The sequence below is a fragment of the Myotis brandtii genome, unplaced genomic scaffold, assembly GCF_000412655.1.
Source record: "Myotis brandtii unplaced genomic scaffold, ASM41265v1 scaffold185, whole genome shotgun sequence".
NCBI lineage: Eukaryota > Metazoa > Chordata > Mammalia > Chiroptera > Vespertilionidae > Myotis > Myotis brandtii.
Window position 1 is genome coordinate 470,979 of NW_005356870.1, and position 18,554 is coordinate 489,532.

General features: G+C 40.0%; 1 pseudogene; it reads left to right on the top strand.

Moving 5' to 3' along the window:
- Positions 1-12,555: 12,555 nt before the first annotated feature.
- On the top strand, positions 12,556-13,345 carry LOC102252379 (annotated as a pseudogene).
- Positions 13,346-18,554: the final 5,209 nt, after the last annotated feature.

Genomic DNA, 18,554 nt, shown 5'->3' on the forward strand with positions numbered 1-18,554 from the left:
CACCCCCTTCAGGGTGGGGGTCCCCACTGGGGTGCCTGGCCAGTCTGGGTGAGGGGCTGAGGGCCATTTTCAGGCTGGTGGGTGACTGAAGCTCCCAACCTCTCCTTTTTTTATTTTTATTTTTTTATTCTGGGATTTATTTACCTTCTATGGCTGTCACTGGAGCTGAGAGACGGCTCCAGCTCTGGGGCCCGGCTCCAGCTAGAGGCCTCGGCTGCTGAAAGCAGGTATCTGGGGTTTGTTTAGCTTCTATAATTGAAACATAGTTGCTTTCGGAGCTGTTGCTTTCAGGCTCAGAGCCGGGCCGTGGCAGGCGGGGAAGCTTGGCTTCCTCCATCTCTGAAGCAACCAAGCCTCATGTTCGCTTCAGCTGCGTGGCTGCTGGCCGCCATCTTGGTTGGCAGTTAATTTGCATATCTCCCTGATTAGCCAATGGGAAGCGTATCGGAGGTATGGTTAATTACCCTATTTGTCTTGTATTAGATAGGATTGTTTTGCTTTCCAAACAACTGTAAACCTACTTTTGCCCCACCCATATATGTGTCTGTGCATAAAATTCTAGATATGTAAATTTGTGGTACAATGAAAATACCTGGAATACATTCAAGACTAGAACACTAGGAAACTATAATCATAAATGCCACAAACTAGCTGTGGGACATGTTTTTTTAATCTTCAATTTCCTAAATCTAGAGGGTTATTTCAAGTTCTAAAATGATATCCAAGTCCTGAGGAATCAAAGAAACATAGTGCTTCCTGCATATTTTTCCCACCTGGACTTTCTCATACCTTACCCAGTAGAAAATTCTCCCTGGGAATATTTTATGAAGCCAAGGCTAATACTGTCTTTCACTCTTAAAACTTTTTTTTAAACTAAAAGATATTTTTATGACCAGCCCAATATGACTGAAATAAAGCACATTCTTTTAAATTTAAGGTTACTAAGTTTTATCATGGTAAAGGCATCCTTGAAAAGCAGTATTAGTCATAATTCTCAGTAGGCAATGTAAAAATATTTAAGGTCTGCCAATTATTCTCATCTTTTTAAAAAAATATCCTCACCTGAGGATATGTTTATTGATTTCAGAGAGGAAAAGAGAGAGAGAGAGGGAGAGAGAGGAAGGTAGAGAGAGAAACATCAATGGGTTGCCTCCCCTATGTACCCTGATTGGGAATGGAACCCACATCCAACCAACTGAGCCACCTGGCCAGGGCTATTGTCATCTTTTGATAGGACATTCAACTAATTAGAGAATATTCAGTTGTTGTTTTTAAGAAATAAAAGATAACTATAATCAGTAGATCAATTTATTTCTTGTCTATCCTATTTGAGACACTATTTTACCAAAAAGTCTGAAATATTACAAAAGGGAAGGAGAGGTGAAATCTCAGCAAACACAATGAATTATCTGTATTCCATAATTAATTTGACTAATGATATATTCATAAATACAGAATTCTCAGAAATATGTAACTGTACATTTCCCTCCCTTTCAGTCCATTCAGATCTGCAAACTTAGAATACGGCTAACACTTCAAGTTACATACGTCAGGATTCTAAATTCAGCAAATAATATTCATGTAGATATTATTTTTACATACTCCAGTTCAGCACAACAAAAGGAAATATATCATCACATGTAATAATATTTTCTTACAGAAAAGAAGTGCTAAAAGCTGGTCAGAGTTGTAAATAGAAATGAAGTTGAAAATTAGAAAATAAATCAACTGAGATAATGTGATTTCAGAAGCTGTAAAAAAAAGTTGAGAATAGAATGTCAACTCCTAGAAACAGTTTAACATTAAGGAGACCTTCCTTACCAAATAAACAGGCACCTTTATGGAAATAAAGAATTTGCAGGATTTTTTTTAACATCTAGCATTGGTTAAGTATTTCCAATTATCATCAAATGTATATTTCCATCACCAGGTCAGCTTTCTATGCAATTTAAAGCCAGGTGGTCAAATCCAACACAACGTGAACCACAGGTTCAGCTTGAATCCACATCTGTGAGATTTTGTCTACTGGATGTTGAGAATTTCAGAACAATGTAACATATTAATTAGGGTATAAGGTTCATTTTCATTGGGAACCAATATACTCTTACCATGTATGACCTGATTTCTATCATAAACACCACCACCCCCCAACTCCCAACCTGGTCTTCTAATTGCTCCTCCTTTTTCCATCATCTGGGTGCAAGCAGCTATCATTACTTGAGTTAAAACTGCTGCTGGTGTTGAAAATGAGATTCCTGGTAGGAAGTCTCTCAAGTCCTGGTTTCAATAGCTCTTTGCTTAAATATTTTTTTTTAAATTTTATGTTTTAATAAGTGCTTTAAAATATATTTTTATTTTGAAAATATTTACAAAAATAATATAGAATATAAAATCCTCCTTTTGTAGTTAAGGATATTGAAGTACCAGGAGCTTAACATATGAAGTTATTTCAGCAGCTGCTAATACAGTCTGTCTTGGAATGACGTCATTTGGTTCAACATTGTTTCCTTATAACTTTGATGCGATGCCATAGGAATGCTTGTTTTTATCAAGAAGCCTACAGTAAAATTGGTTTCATTACAAATGTTGTTTTGCTTAAAGTTGCAGAACCTATTGATGACATTAAGTGAGGATTTACTGTATACACCAATGTTTATCAAACTGAAATATGCTTAAGAAATCTTGTTGAAATAGAGATTCTAATTTGGGGTATGTGGCCTTAGAGTCTGCATTTCTAAGACTCTCCCAGGTGATGTCAACTCTGCTGGTCTCAGGTCATACTTAGAGGAGCAAAAGTAGAGACAACATTTGAACCTGTCTTCTTCCAAGTCCAAGCACAGCAGAACCCCACATCTTTTATTACTAGTATCTATTTCTTCTCTTCATTCTCAAACCTGCTGCTGGTAGTTGGGATAGTAGTAGGTATCTCACATATGGGACTCAATCTTGAACAGCTCTCTTGGCCTCTTCCCAAACCATTTAGAAGCCCATTCCTCCACAAATATCTAGCCCTGCTGGACAAGTCCTCTCCCACCATTTCCACATACTCTCGTGTTTTCTGATAGACGGACCAGAAGTTATCATCTATCAGAGTTATTGTATTCTTTTTTCAATATCAGAGAGGCTATAGGGACTTCATGTCCTCTAGCAGGCTGTCTCGGGCCCACAGGGAGGTGAGGTTGGAGAAGGGAACACCATCTGCAGGACCACAGGCTAGCAGAACAAGTGTAAAGAGCACATGTCAACACCCACATGCTAATCTCTACACAAGCCAGCTGGACAGCTGGCCTGAGATAAGATCTGGTGGGAGGAAGGAAGAGAAAGGCAGAGGAGGGAATGGAGGGGAGCACAGATCAGGGACAGGGGCACTCTGCCCAGCCAGCTGTGACTGTCTGGATTTATCTTGGTCTAGTCATTCAGAGGACAGTTGAAGAAGACGCTGATGATGGTCCTTTCTGAAATAATCCTCCATATCATCAACATAATTTTCTTATTGTAAGTGAATTCAACACACTGAGGTATTTACATGTTTCTCTACTTCAAGTACCTCTCAAAACGCTCCATGTCCCAGTGACTGGTTCACTGTCGTCCACACAGTAGGTGCAATATGATGGCACTAGGAATGGTGAGGAGGACAGAGGACATGGTATGCTACATACAGAGTTCTCCTCCTCCAGCTGTCTGTCCAGAACAAGCAGCAACATCAAGGCATGAACACACAGCATCTTCCCTGAGGAGGTGCCCTGAATGCAGCCTTTATAAATGTGACACTGTGACAGGAGACTGCTGACCAACAAGCTTTAGCAAAAAGTGAAAGCATTACAAATGGCTTACGCTTTCACTTCTGTGATTTACACCATGTAATGTGATGGCCAGGCCCGATTAATAAATACAGGTGACAGAAAGCAGAAAGAGGAAAAAGGAGCTAATGTTAACTCATGTATTCCCTGACTCCCAGGACCTGGTAACTCCTGTCTCGTGATGACCTAGCCACCTGTGACTATAACACTAGAAGGAAAGAATGGGTCTAGGAAGCAAAATCAATGTTCACAAGGAGTGGCTTTCCAAGATAGCACTGGAAGTGAACACTAGACCAATGGAATCCAAGGGGCTGCAAATATGGAGAAACCCTAAATTGAACTTAGTAGAGGGTAGAATAATTTAAGGGGTATTAAACTGACCATAATGCCTTAAGGGTCCTAGTTTTCAATCTCTATTGTTTTGGGGCTAATACAGAAGAAGAGGTAAGGACAATAAAGGTAGTCTGAAGAGTAAGAATTAGTGAGAAAGAAATGCTAATTAGGCTCCTAATAGAGAATCCTAATACCTCTGCCATCTGAAGTTCAAGAGGAGAAGCCATGGTCAGACAGCAAACGTGCTCATCAAGTTGGTGGATGGCCCAAGGAATCCAATCTCCTAGAGTCTCCTGAGACTATACAGTCTGCATAAATTTCAGATTCCTAGGACACATCCGATAAAGAACCGGTTTCCTGTGGACCACTGAAAATATCATCAGCAGACCAAACTCCTTGCAGGTTAGATTGTAATATTCAGAAATGTGGAGCCTTTCAATGCCCTACCTGGAGCAAGAGTAACAGAGCAGAAAAGCAATCATGCAAAGACCGATCAGAGAGTGCATGGGTAAGCAAGTGAGCAAAAGCTTTCCAGGTTTCATCCATTATTTAAGAGGCAAAATTAAGATCAGTATTCCTCGCCTTTCACTAGGCGTCCAGCAGTGGAAAGCAAGCATAAAGGATCACAGCATTTGCACAGATAATGCTCACTTTGCCGGTTACTTATGAAGGCTTCTAAAAGGATCTTTGCTGTATATCTTCATCCGAGGCAGTATTTTAGAAGGTCCATAAACATTAGACATATTTTCTTTTTGTTCTAGACCAGTGGTTCTCAACCTGTGGGTCGCGACCCCTTTGGGGGTCGAACGACCCTTTCACAGGGGTCGCCTAAGACCATGGAAAACTCATATATAATTACATATTTTTTGTGATTAATCACTATGCTTTAATTATGTTCAATTTGTAACAATGAAATTGGGGGTCACCACAACATGAGGAACTGTATTAAAGGGTCGCGGCATTAGGAAGGTGGAGAAACACTGTTCTAGACTATGAACTCAGGTGATGATTTTAGCCCACACAGAGATTTAGCAAGTCACCTCTGTGTTCTAGTCCAATTTCTGCCGCACCACCTGTCAGGTTAGGTAAAGACAGCTATGAGGTTCGAACAAGCAATGTCTCTTCCCCTCTTGCAGTTTTTCTTAAGAAAACCCTTGATGGTAACAAGGCTTAAACAGAAGATATACAAGCAGAATGAGGTGCCTTTCTACTTCAGAACCACCCTGCTCATCTACTTTTCTCTCTCAATGCATTTTCCTCATTTTTTAGCAGTACCTATGGCAGCGGTTCAATTGTTACAAATTGAACATAATTAAAGCATAGTGATTAATCACAAAAAAATATGTAGTTATATATGAGTTTTTCATGGTCTTAGGCGACCCCTTGTGAAAGGGCCGTTCGACCCCCAAAGGGGTCGCGACCCACAGGTTGAGAACTGCTGACCTATGGTATGGTTAAGTGGACTATTCATTTTAAATTATGAATATTTCACCTTCTTTTATAAGGGCATAGCTAGTCTGGGCTGGCATTCCTAAAATTATATAATCCTAGTGTTCATTTCTGACAATTCTAAGAAATATTATGGATGTAGACTGGATTAATACATTCATATCAAGATGTTAGTGAGACTGACTGCTTTCTGGGAACTCTTCTATGCTAATAAGTAAGCAATATCTATCAGTTGTATATCCTATATGGCCCTCACTGCGTATGCACACATGGCTCAGTAAGGCAAATAACTCTGAAGTAAGGGCAACAGTGGCAACTGCAGTTTTTCTAATCCCACTTCTCCTACCTTTCCTTAACAGTTGAACTGAACAGGGAGGGGTTGTAAATGTCTGTAATTGTAGTCAATTTGGAGAGTGGAGGGAAGTGATAATGGTGGTGGAATATTTATAAAACTTTGCCAAAATTTTTCACTTTCCATAAGTTGATATAGAAAGTGTCCATCAAGAAATCAAATAATACCTGTATTGATAAAAACAAACAAACAAAACAAACAAATAAACAAACAAATAAAAAACCCTCCTCAGTCCAGTGGTTCTCAACCTTTGGGTCGCGACCCCTTTTAAACAAATAAAAAACCCTCCTCAGTCCAGTGGTCTCAACCTGTGGGTCGCGACCCCTTTGGCAGTTGAACGACCCTTTCACAGGGGTTGCCTAAGACCATCCTGCATATCAGATATTTACATTACAATTCATAACAGTAGCAACATTACAGTTATGAAGTAGCAACGAAAATAATTTTATGGTTGGGTCACAACATGAGAAACTGTATTTAAAGGGCCAGAAGGTTGAGAACCACTGCTCCACACCATGCTGTTCTAATGGCCCAAAGCAAAACACAGAAAAGATGGATGTCAGCTTTTGTTTTATGAGCCAAAAATGAACTTTGCATCTGTGAGTAGGCTTATAAGTAAGGAAGATAAAAGGCCAGTAAAGAAGAAAGAATCCTAGCTAACAAAATTATGCCTTAGTTGCTGTTAGCATAATCCAGGATGAAGAATAGCATGATTGTTAAGCACAATGGTAAAATATTATAGATCATCTGAATTCAGATACCGGCTCAAATATTTCACCAGAATATGCACACAAACACACACTCAAAGTGGATATCTTAAAGATACACGTATTATACATGCATTTGAATTTTTAAATTAATTTTCTCAGTCGCTTAGCATGTGTTTTTTGTTTGTTTGCTTTTGACTCAAGAAACAGAATCTCAACTACAGTGGCTTTCAGGTCAGGGGAGGATAGCAATAACGTTGGAACAAACAAGCCTCTTCAACAAGGGCATGCACTAAAATGCAAGAGTATCAGGGCCAAGTGCTTCCAAGGCAGCCGCTGCCCTAGGTTGTCATTAAAGACCCATCGGTTTCCTTTTTGCCACGTGGCCATTCTCAGGCGTGGCTTTGCATGGTTGAAAGAGGGCTGCCATTGCTCCAGGCTTCACATCCGTATTAACTTTACCCAAAAGCAGTTTCTTCGCACACAGCTGTTTTTATCATCAGAGAACCATTTCCAGGAGTCCCCAAGCTAACTATGCCCAGACCCTGTTGTCAAATGTCCTCTTGGGTACCATTGTGCCATATGCCCATCCTCTGGCTGCTGGGACTTCAGAAGAAGTGAGTATTGTATCTTTGAGCCATACAGTCAAGAATAGCAGTGCTGGCAAAGAGGAACCCTAGAGGGTAGGCAACCAACTGTGTCCACAGCCAGCTTTCACAATCAAAATTTAACTTGTTGTATTGAATTAAGATCAATGAAAAACCTACATTGCATCATTAAAGTGGTCTTAAATCCCAATTCTCAATTTTTTCTTACCCCTTAAAGAGACAGAGATGTTAAGTATACAGACTTCTGACATACGTATGCCTGCAAATTTGTGATGCCCAGATGTAGAAATCGGCGCATAAACAAATTCACAAAGAGAGTGGAAAATTGATATGCAAACCCTTCACTTTGGGTTGAGTCTGAAACAAAATAAAAGCTCTGATTCTCTGAGAATATGGTCTCCGAACAGCAGGATGACAGCAGCTGAGCTGAATTTTAAATTCTCTCCTAAACCTATAGACCTCTTTGACTTGTTTGGGCCTTTGAAGAAGAAAAAAGGCAGTACTGTCTGCATCACCAGCCAAACGGTGGGGAAATGCCAGAGGGTCTTCCTAGCATTCTCGGTATATTGCTTTGTTCATAGAAACCAATTTTGTGCTTGACCACTTCCAGGAAATGAGAGCAAATTCATACCTACAAGGATAAGATAAATTAATTGATATAAAGAGAATTTTTTTTATTGAATAGTACCATTATTTTTTTAAGTACTGAAATGAAATTTGGAGCATGTCCATTTAATTTAAAATGCACACAAATCACCAGCAAACCGGTACGCCTGAGAACTTTTGCAGAGGTGTAACATTCCAACACATCATCAAATTAATTCTTTATACATTCTGTAGGTCAGCCACTTAAAGATAAGTCCAAGAATTTAATGAAGAGCTTCCAGAAACATCTTCAGTGGTGGGGGGGTCGGGGGTGGAATAAAACAAGTTGAATGGAGACTGACCAAAAAATGCCTGTTAGGAAGCACTGCTATCATCTACTGATGAATTTAGGGACTAATGAAATGTCACCTGGCAGAGCTGGATGCTGGCTACACTCCCTATGATCTTGCAAAACTTCACAGCACAGTGAGGGTAAAAAATGTTAAGCAAATAGCCATGTAAATCTATAATAATAAAAGCATAATATGCTAATTAGACCGGATGACCTTCCTGACGAAGAAGCCGGGGCTGCAGGGAAGCCCAGGTCCCGGGTGCCAGAGGGAAGCCGGTGCCGGCAGCCCAGGGAAGAAAGGCCAACTCTTGCACGAATTTCATGCATTGGGCCTCTAGTTAGTATATAATTAATGATTATGAGATAGTGGTCTGAAGGAAAATGGCAAGTTGTTACAGATCCCATTTAGAAGGAGGGGTCAAGAAATGGGCACTGCAGGGGAGAGGCCCATGAGCAGGGTGATGCCATTTACAAGGTCACACCTGCTGACCTGGAATTATTACAAATGACACCCTCTTTTAGGCTCTAGACAATTAGTAGGTGTTAGCCCAACAAGAACAAAGAAACACTAGTGCTCCTGGTATATGAATGAGCTTGTTCAGCGCCTGAGGATGGGAGAGCTTGGTGAGTTTGAAGAAATAGAAGAAGATCAGTGAAGCTGTGACATAACAGAGCGAGTGGTCCTAGATGGGGTTGGACGGTCCAGATGAGCTGATGTCATATTAGGGACTTTGGGGTTCATCTTAAGCAACATGTGAAGTCTTAGAAGAATTTAAAGGATAATGCTAAACAGTTTTAAGTGTAACAGTCTCAAGCTGCTTTGTGGCATATGGATTAGCAGAGGGCAAATGTTGAATGGAGAAGCCAGTTTGGAGGCTATGGGAGCTTTCCCATATAGAGCTGCAAGTCACTTGAACCAGGATATTGCAGGGGAGAGAGAGAAACTGCATGGACTCCAGATATATTTTAGATGAAGAGGATATGTAACTTGGCAGGGGGTTGTGTGTTGGCGTGAGGGAGCAAGGGAAGAAAAACATCTACTAAGTGTTTAGCAAGATGTTAGGTATATCAGAGTTTTCAAGTAGTTCCTGCAGTACATAAAGTTTCAACATCTTTAGTAAACAAGTTGAGAAGATTGTAAATTATTTTACAAATTGTGAAAAACAAGGCTAACATGGCAGGCCAGATTTCTAGCCTTTAAAAGGTCTGTTTACAGCGTTGGCCCATCACTAGTCTCTGGAAACTGGGATTTCAATATGGTTTCTGTTATTCCCAGAACTGATAAAAATGACACACTGTGATGAAACTGTTTATGTGACAACACGGTTTATGTGGAACACCTGCTTTTCTAGGGGGTCAGGAATTTTGGTTCATGCCACATAGAGAGTGTCTGCTCTATCAGCCTCCAATAAAAATCCTGGACACGGAGTCTCTAATGAACTTCCCCGATGGGCAACACCTCACGTGTTGTCACAAATAGTTTCTGGAGATTAAGTGGCTCCTATGTGACCGTATTGGACAAGAGCTGGATGACCATTGTACCTAGTTTCCCATGGATGACACACTTTCTCCCTTTGATACATTGTAGCCATGAGTACAAACGGGACACCTCCAAGTGAACCATCAAACCTGAGGGTGGTCTTGACACGATGACCAATGCCAACCTGTAGATTTTAGACGGAAACAAAATAAACTAGGACAGTAGATTAGAGAAGAGAGAGTGAACAATGCAGGGTAAACACTTCAGGGATATGACTTCAGGGGCTACTGAGTCTAACAAATATCCAGTTCTAAGTGTTCTCCCAACTCATGGTTGCATGGCCCGGGCTCTTGGGCTTTTATCTTCCTTTCCCCAGGGAAATAAAGTCACCACACCAAGAAAGGAAATGACTGGCAACACTATTTTCTTGACATTCAGGTTAAACTTCCCAGTGTTCCAGTGCCTGGCTCTCCACTGTGCTGAAGACTCAAGTTTAAATTCCGCAGCTGCAGGCCACACAGAAAGCTCTGGGGAGTGTGACAGAAGGGGGAGATGGGGACATGCTGACGTCTGAGGAAAATAATGTCAGAGGCTGAGGAAGTGCCTGTAGATTTTCTTCTTAATAAGAGGCACTTTCTCATCATGTGAAAATACTATAGAATTAGCCATTGCCTCCCTATCTGGATGGAAGGGAACTACCACCACACATAGAAATAGACATTTTGAGCAGTTTTGGGGATAGCATGTTGATTATTCATGACCTCTCCAAGAATTTGAAATGATTTACTCTCTAGTATTAAATCTAAAAATAAGTACTTCAGAGAAAATCTTTCAATGCAAAATAACAATTCTAGCAGTGTAGGCAAAAGAAGCCAAATATACTTAGGAAGATTATATTAAGACATTGGCTCCACCTCACAATCTCTCCTGGCTAGCTTTCTCTTTTTTCCTTTTAAATGATACTGCAAAGGCTGCTCAAATGAGTGTTGTCTCTTATGCTATCAGATTTGCAAATACTTTATGTGGTAAAGTCCGTTTGTTATAGCAACATCTTTAGGGAAAAACAATATTTATCTCTTCTTCATTTTATAGTTAAATAGTATTAGTAACTGTCTAAATCAGTGGTTCTCAACCTTCCTAATGCCGCGACCCTTTAATACAGTTCCTCATGTTGGGGTGACCCCCAATTTCATTGTTACAAATTGAACATAAATAAAGCATAGTGATTAATCACAAAAACAATATGTAATTATATATGTGTTTTCTGATGATCTTAGGCGACCCCTGTGAAAGGGTTGTTGGACCCCCAAAAGAGTCGCGACCCACAGGTTGAGAACCGCTGGTCTAAATATTCAAGGTATAATGCTAGAGATTAGCAGAAAAAAAATAGAAATAGTCCTTGGTGCATTCCTTTTTTTTTTTTTTTTTAAGATTTTAACATTGAACCACCACTGTTTTGCAAAAAAGGTCTCCCTTCCGACCTGAGATTTCCAAAGCCCTCATTACATATTACCCATGTATTTTCTGGTTAGTTCTATGAAGAAAGAATAGCCCTATGGTTATTTTTTATAAACATAAATACTGAAAGCACATTAAAGGGAAAACAAATTAATATCGGCCAAAGAAAGCTGAAGTAGGCTGAGGTATTCCCATTCTTCCCTTCATCTATTCATCCCACACACATATCAGGTGACAAAGACTAGGTTGTCTGCTAGATTCTGGAGATACAAAAGGGTATGAAATTCAATTTACATTACCCTTGATCTAAAGATTGTCCCTTGTGCCTTTCTCACTACTGATGAGACAATTATAATGACAAGATTTCTTGCCATAAGCTAAATAATAGCTCTTCATATTTACATAGAAACTCTTCCCCTATTTCCTTAATGCTCGTGCTACCTGGATGACACAGAAGCTGGCAATACGTTGGCCCATTCTTTGTAATAATATTTTGTAGTTTGTATTTTTGTGTGTGGTTTAAACAGATCTATTGAGCTATGTTATATAGCATAAATTCTCCAGTCTCCTTAATTTGTATTTCTTTCTTTAGACCATAAAAATAAATGGTTATCATAAACTTCAAATTATCCACATGTATATAAAGTAGGAAGTAAAAGCCCCAACACTACCCGAATCCTATTGTTATTAATTTTTTAAATATATCCTTCCACATTCTTCTAGGCATAAATATAATGCATAGTTTTGGAATACTATTTAAAATAAAATGTACATACACAAAAGTGCACGTCATGAAAGTACAAACTTTGTATTTTCATACCTTGTAACTAGTTCCCAGACAAATCAACATTATAAATGTACCACAAATTGGATTCTACTGCTCTGAAACTTTCCACATCAGCATATATTCACTAGCTGCATCGCTTTCATACATTATTTAACTGTACTCTATTTCATGGGCATTTAGGTAATTTCCCATTTTTCATCATGTAAAGAATATATAGGAAATGTTTTTATGCATTTAATTTTCCTAGGCTTGGGAAGAAGTACTTCTCTTACACAAACCTTGTTGGTTCCATGACAGAATGGTCAAGTGGTTTGCTAAAAATAGGTGTCATTTAGACTCCTGGGAGAGAGAGAGAGAGAGAGAGAGAGAGAATAAAATAAAATATGAAAGAGAAGGTAGAGGAAAAAAGGGAGGAAGAAGGAAGAGAGGGGAGAAAAGGGACAAAAAACCAGGTACATTTTTTTTTTTAATTTCAGCCACACCAGTTTAAAGCTGACATCATCTTGGTTTAAGTCTACAGTGAGTTATCCAATATAACTACAAACTACCCCAGAAAAATACCTTCTTGACACTTACAAAGCAAGTTCTTTCTCCTTTCCTTAAAACATACATCACCTAGGCCTTTTGGCTCTCTGAGCAGCACCATGGAGGTTGGCAAGAACAAGCACCTTACAAAGAGCGACAGAAAGGGATCCAAGAAGACAGTGGTTGGTCCATATTCTAAGAAAGATGTGAAAGCACCAGCTATGTTCAATATAAGAACTATTGGAAAAACACTGGCCACAAGAACTCAAGGAAACAAAATCGCATCTGAAGGTCTCCAGGGTCGTGTTTTGAAGTGAGCCTAGCTGATCTGCAGAATGATGAAGTTGCATTTAGAAAATTCAAGCTAATTACTCAGGATGTTCAGGGCAAAAACTGCCTAAGTTCCATGGTAAGGGTCTTACCTGTGAGAAAATGTGCTCAATGGTAAAAAAAAAAAATGGCAGACCATGATTGAAGCCATCTTGATGTCAAGACTACTGATGGTTATTTGCTTCATCTAGTATGTGTTGTTTTGCTAAAAAATGCAACACACAGATTCAGAAGGCCTCTTCTGCTCAGCATCAGCCGGTCTGCCAAATCCATTAGAAGATGATGGAAATAATGATCCAAGAGGTGGAGACAAAGGACTTGAAAGAAGTGGTCAATAAATTGATTCCAGATCGCAATGGAAGAGACATAGAAAAGGCTTGCCAATCTATTCATCCACTCCACGATGTCTTTGTTAGAAAAGTCAAAATGCTGAAGAAGCCCAGGTTTGAATTGGGAGACCTCATATAGACTCACGGTGAAGGTCACAGTTCTGAAAAAGCCACTGGGGATAAGACAGTTGCTAAAGTTGACCAGGCTGATGGATATAAGCCCCCCAGTAGAGAATATGTTCAAAATTAAGGCACTGAATGATGACAAATAAAAAATCCTTTTTGTAAAAAACAAACAAACAAAAAATACCATACTTCACACAGGAGCTGCAATATTGTCTTAAGGTGATTTGAGGTTTTAGTGAGAACACTTTCCGGGCTGAGTGGCTCTGTGATAATGAAAAGCAGAGAAGGACAGAATGGCCCCTGTCAGAGATGCTTTTTGTTTTCAGTAATTAAGGTAGGACCCTGGAATCTGCGCATGCCATTGGTGCTTTTCAAATTATGCAAGACTATACTGTTGAGTAATATTTGCAGAGTGCCTGAAAGAAAGGTAGATTCCTAATTTATGTAAAGCATTGCTGAGAATGATCTATATGACAGTGTGATATAAAAAGCAAAATGCAAGTCATTTCTCACCAAAGATCATTTGAAACAGTATTGTGTCAAGGGAGTCATTACATTACAGAAAATAACAAGTAGGAATAAGTATTCAGACATTTAGTTATATTCGCATAATCATCGAAAGTAGGTATCCCATGTCCTCTTGGGGCTAACTAGCATACAAAGAACATAGTAGTTTCTTTTTAAAAAAACATAGAAAATATTTTTAAAGAAAACAAAGTATGAGTGTTATCAAATAGATACCTCTGACATCCATCCTTATTACAAGAAGTAGAATCCATACAATTCCTTTCTTTTATTAATAAAACCAAAGAATGATCTGCACCATGAGGTCATTTTGGTAGCCAAAGGCTGCAAAATCGTGTTTTTTTTCCCAATTTCTGTGGATTCTATCTCCCAGGTGGTAGGTCAAATAGTGACACTACCTCTCCCCAAAATATGTCTTCATCCTAATCCCCAGAACCTGTCAATATCTTATCTTACTGGGGAAAAGGGACTTTGTAGATGTGCTCTGCAATGAGAGAAATGGATTATCAGAGTGGACCCAATAGAGGTTCTTAAAAGTAGGAAGTGGAGATGCAATTTTGAGGAAAGTGTCAGAGGATACAACTTTGTTGACTTAAAGATGAAAGAAAGGGGCCATTAGCTAAGATGTGTGGGCAACCTTCAATAGGTGGAAAGGAAGCCAAGCCAGCATGGCTCAGTGGTTGACGCCGACCTATGAACCAGGATGTCATGGTTAGATTCCTGGTCAGGGCATATTCCCGGTTGCAGGCTTGATCTCCCTAGTATGGGGCGTGCAGGAGGCAGCCCAATCAGTGATTCTCTCTCATCACTGATGATTCTATCTATCTCTCCCTCTCATTTCCCCTGTGAAATCAATAAAAATGTGTATTTTTTAAAACACCAAAACCCCTTTCCCTTAAAAAAATAAAAGCAGGAAAAAAAAAAAAAGGATTTTCCTTAGAGAGCCTCCAGATAGGAACGTGGCCCTATCAACACCGTGAATTGAGCCCAGAGAGACCCATGCTGGAATTCTTCCCTAAAGAATTGTGAAATAAGAAAGCAGTATTGTTTTTAGCCACTAAGCTTGTGGTAATTTGTTATGGCAGGAATAGGAAAATAATACATATCATTTCTCCATCAAGTTTGAGAAATGAAACCATCACATTCTCCAGTTCCTGTTCTAAAGAGGCAAAAAACCAAGTATTTGTATTTTGACTCTGAAAGATAAGACTATACACTAGGTAAAATAGGTGACTTACCAACAAGACTAACATTTTGCTCACCAACACCTGCATCCAGACCCTGGTCCCACTGAGCCCTGCTGACCAGTTTTCATGCCCAAAACTACCCAATCCTAACGAGCTCTTCACTTCCCAAGACCCACATCAGAATCACCAACCCAGGCTTTTGATCTTGTAAATATCCTCCCTCATTTTTCTCCTTTTGAAAAGCTACCAAGAATCCTTAAGTTGGCACTCTCTCTTAGAGCAATAAGTCTACTCGGCTAAACTTACTTTGTCTTGTCAATATTCTTTCCTATTTTGAGGGAACTCACACACAACATGGGGCAGGCCTTCCATTGGCATAACTGAAAATTTCATTATATAACTTTAAAGGTAAAGGCATGTGAATCCAAACTATACTTTAAATTCCGACTAAACTGAGAAGGGAACTTTAGCTATAGAATTAGAGAAATGCAAATATATATTGATTAAATACCACATTTTTTTTCCATTTGTTTGTTGTTGTTGCTTTTATTTATATATCCAAATTTTAGATATATTGTTTGTGATGTTAGGATAAGTCCATCTCAAAAAAAAATAATAATTTGCTTGGCTTATGCTACAAAGAACTGAATAATTCAATCTGGAGCAAAGGAGTGATGATGGGGAAGAAGACTCCTGCCTAAGGAAAATATAAAAGATGGCTTTTCCCCTCCCCCCACTTCATAGCCTTGTGTTTCACAGCCTTAAGTCTGAACAAATATCTCACCTCAGTAGAATTAGGTCCAATCACAAATGACTGTTCTATCTATGCCTAAGGTATCCTTCATGACTCTCTACCAAGTTGTATTCCCTCCACTACATGTCTGGTTGCTAGTCACAGATAAGCTCACATACGCTCTGACTTCATACAAACAAAATGGTTCACAGATTGCCTTAAACTTAAGGCATTTGGACATTGCAACTAAAAGCCGATTGCCTTTTTACATGTGGACTTTAGTGTTTGTTCTTGTTCTTTTTATTTTTTTAACTCTTTCCAAACTGTAAGGAGAGTAGATTGGTACATTAGTTTAAGCAGTTCACATGACAATGAAGAAGAGTTATAATCCATTACATCCAAATTACATCTGTCAGTTGGAACCAGGTTTTCACTAGTGAACATGAGCATTTAATCCATAGAGAGGAATTAATGAAATATTTGAAAATGAATCCATGCATCAGTAAATTTAGAGAGACTTTGCTAGGATTAATTAAATGACTGAGTGTTATCAATGAACAGAAAAATATTTCTTTTCGGTGTTTACGTAACAAAAAAGGTATTTTTGCTTTTAAAAATGTTTTCATATTTCATTTAATCCTATCCCTTAAAGATGTTGATTTTCAAAATTCTCTCTTCAGAATTATTTTTTCTTATACTGTAACCAACACAGAGAAAGTTCTCTTAAAAGAATCTTATGAAAAACTAGAGGCCCGGTGCACAAGTCCGTGCACTCGGGGTGGGGGGGGGCCTCAGCCTGGCCTGTGCCCTCTCGCAGTCCAGGACCCCTTGGGGGATGTCTGACTGCCGGCTTAGGCCCGATCCCCCCAGGGGTCAGGCCTAAGCTGGCAGTCGGACATCTCTCTCGCAATCTGGGATCCCTCTCTCCTTACTGCTTGGCCTGCTGCTCCTTAGCGGCAGGCTTCTCACTACTCAGCTTGCTGCTCCTTAGCACTGCTGCAGAGGCAGAAGAGGCTCCTGCCACCACCGCTGTGCTTGCCAGCTGTGAGCCCCGCTACTGGCTGAGCATCATTCCCTCTGTGGGATCACACTGATCACCAGGGGGCAGCTCCTGCATTGAGTGTCTTCCCCCTGGTGGTCAGTGCACATCATAGCAACCGGTCGTTCTGGTCATTCCACCATAATGGTCGCATAGGCTTTTATTTTGTAGACTAGTAGCCCTGCGCACGAATCCATGCACCAGTAGCACTCTGTAGGGCCTGGCCGCTCCGTGCTCACAGCCAAGAGGCTCTCCGCAGCCCAGAGACCCATCTGCAGCTGGGCTCAGAATGTTTGCCTCGTCGCTGGGGCGACAACGCAAGTGTCCCCCTCCACCCCTGCCACTCTGTGCCCACTGCCCAGAGGCCCTCCGGGACTTGGAGACTCCGGCAAGGCTGAGAAAACTGGGCGCCACCATCTTGTGGCTATGGGCACCGCCATCTTTGTGACGGAGTGATGGTTAATTTGCATATTATCCTTTTATTAGATAGGATAAGCACTGCCACCACTGAAGATAACATTAATGCAACCAGTAATAATGAAGGCAATCACTGCTAATTATTGAAGATTATTGTATCCAAGCTTTTTTTAAATTGAATTTGTTGGGGTGACATTGATCAATAAAATTATATAGGTTTCAGATGTACAATTCTATAATACATCATCCATATACTGTATTGTGTGTTCTCCACTCCAAGAGCTTTTCAAACCTATTTTAAGTTAATGCTCTAAACAGGTCTGCATAACAAGGCCCCTTAACAGGCCATGATAATTATAATTATGTAGACATAATTGTATCTGGATATCCACATAGATATTCTTGCTCATTTCCTTTAACTTCTCATTGCTTCCATACATTGCCCCACAAGACTGACTTTTTTATCAGTCAGAACATTAACTTCTGGAATTCCATTAAGGAGGTGAACCGTGGTTGCAAAATCCTTTCTATACTGCAAAGTAGTTTTCAGTTCTGGTAATACATACTTAGTCATGTAAAGAAAGAAAGGGGAAATTATTTAGCAAGCTGTAATTTTTTCTGTTGTTATAAAACAGAAAGGGGGAAGAATGTGAGAGTTTTTGTGGATTAGACAGTGGGTACCAGCATTATCATAATTATCATCATGTATGCTCCTGTTTTCCAAAGAGCAGATCATGAGCTAGTTCTTTACTACTCTAAGTTTGGGCTGAGAACCTACAGCAGTGGTCAGCAAACTGCAGCTCACGAGGCACATGCGGCTCTTTGGCCCCTTGAGTGTGGCTCTTCCACAAAATACCAACTTCTGCACATGGGCCATGAAGTTTCAATCGCACTGTACGTGCGCGCCCACACGTAGTATTTTGTGGAAGAGTCACACTCAAGGGGCCAAAGAGCTGCATGTGGCTCGCGAGCCGCAGTTTGCCGACCACTGACCTACAGCATCTGCATGACCTTGAACATCTTAAAAATGCAGAGCCCTAGGCCTACTCTACAATAAGGAAATGAGATTATTTGTATGCATATTAAAATTTGAGAGCAATGACCAAGTTTTTTTTTTTTCTCTTACAGCTTAAAAATGCCGTAAGTAGTAGAAATCAAGAATAATTTAGGGCCAAAACCGGTTTGGCTCAGTGGATAGAGCGTCGGCCTGCGGACTGAAAGGTCCCAGGTTCGATTCCGGTCAAGGGCATGTACCTGGGTTGCGGGCACATCCCCAGTGGGAGATGTGCAGGAGGCAGCTGGTCGATGTTTCTCTCTCATCGATGTTTCTAACTCTCTATCTCTCTCTCCCTTCCTCTCTGTAAAAAATCAATAAAATATATTTAAAAAAAAGAGAATAATTTAGGGCTTCTCAATCATAGCTGTGCATTAG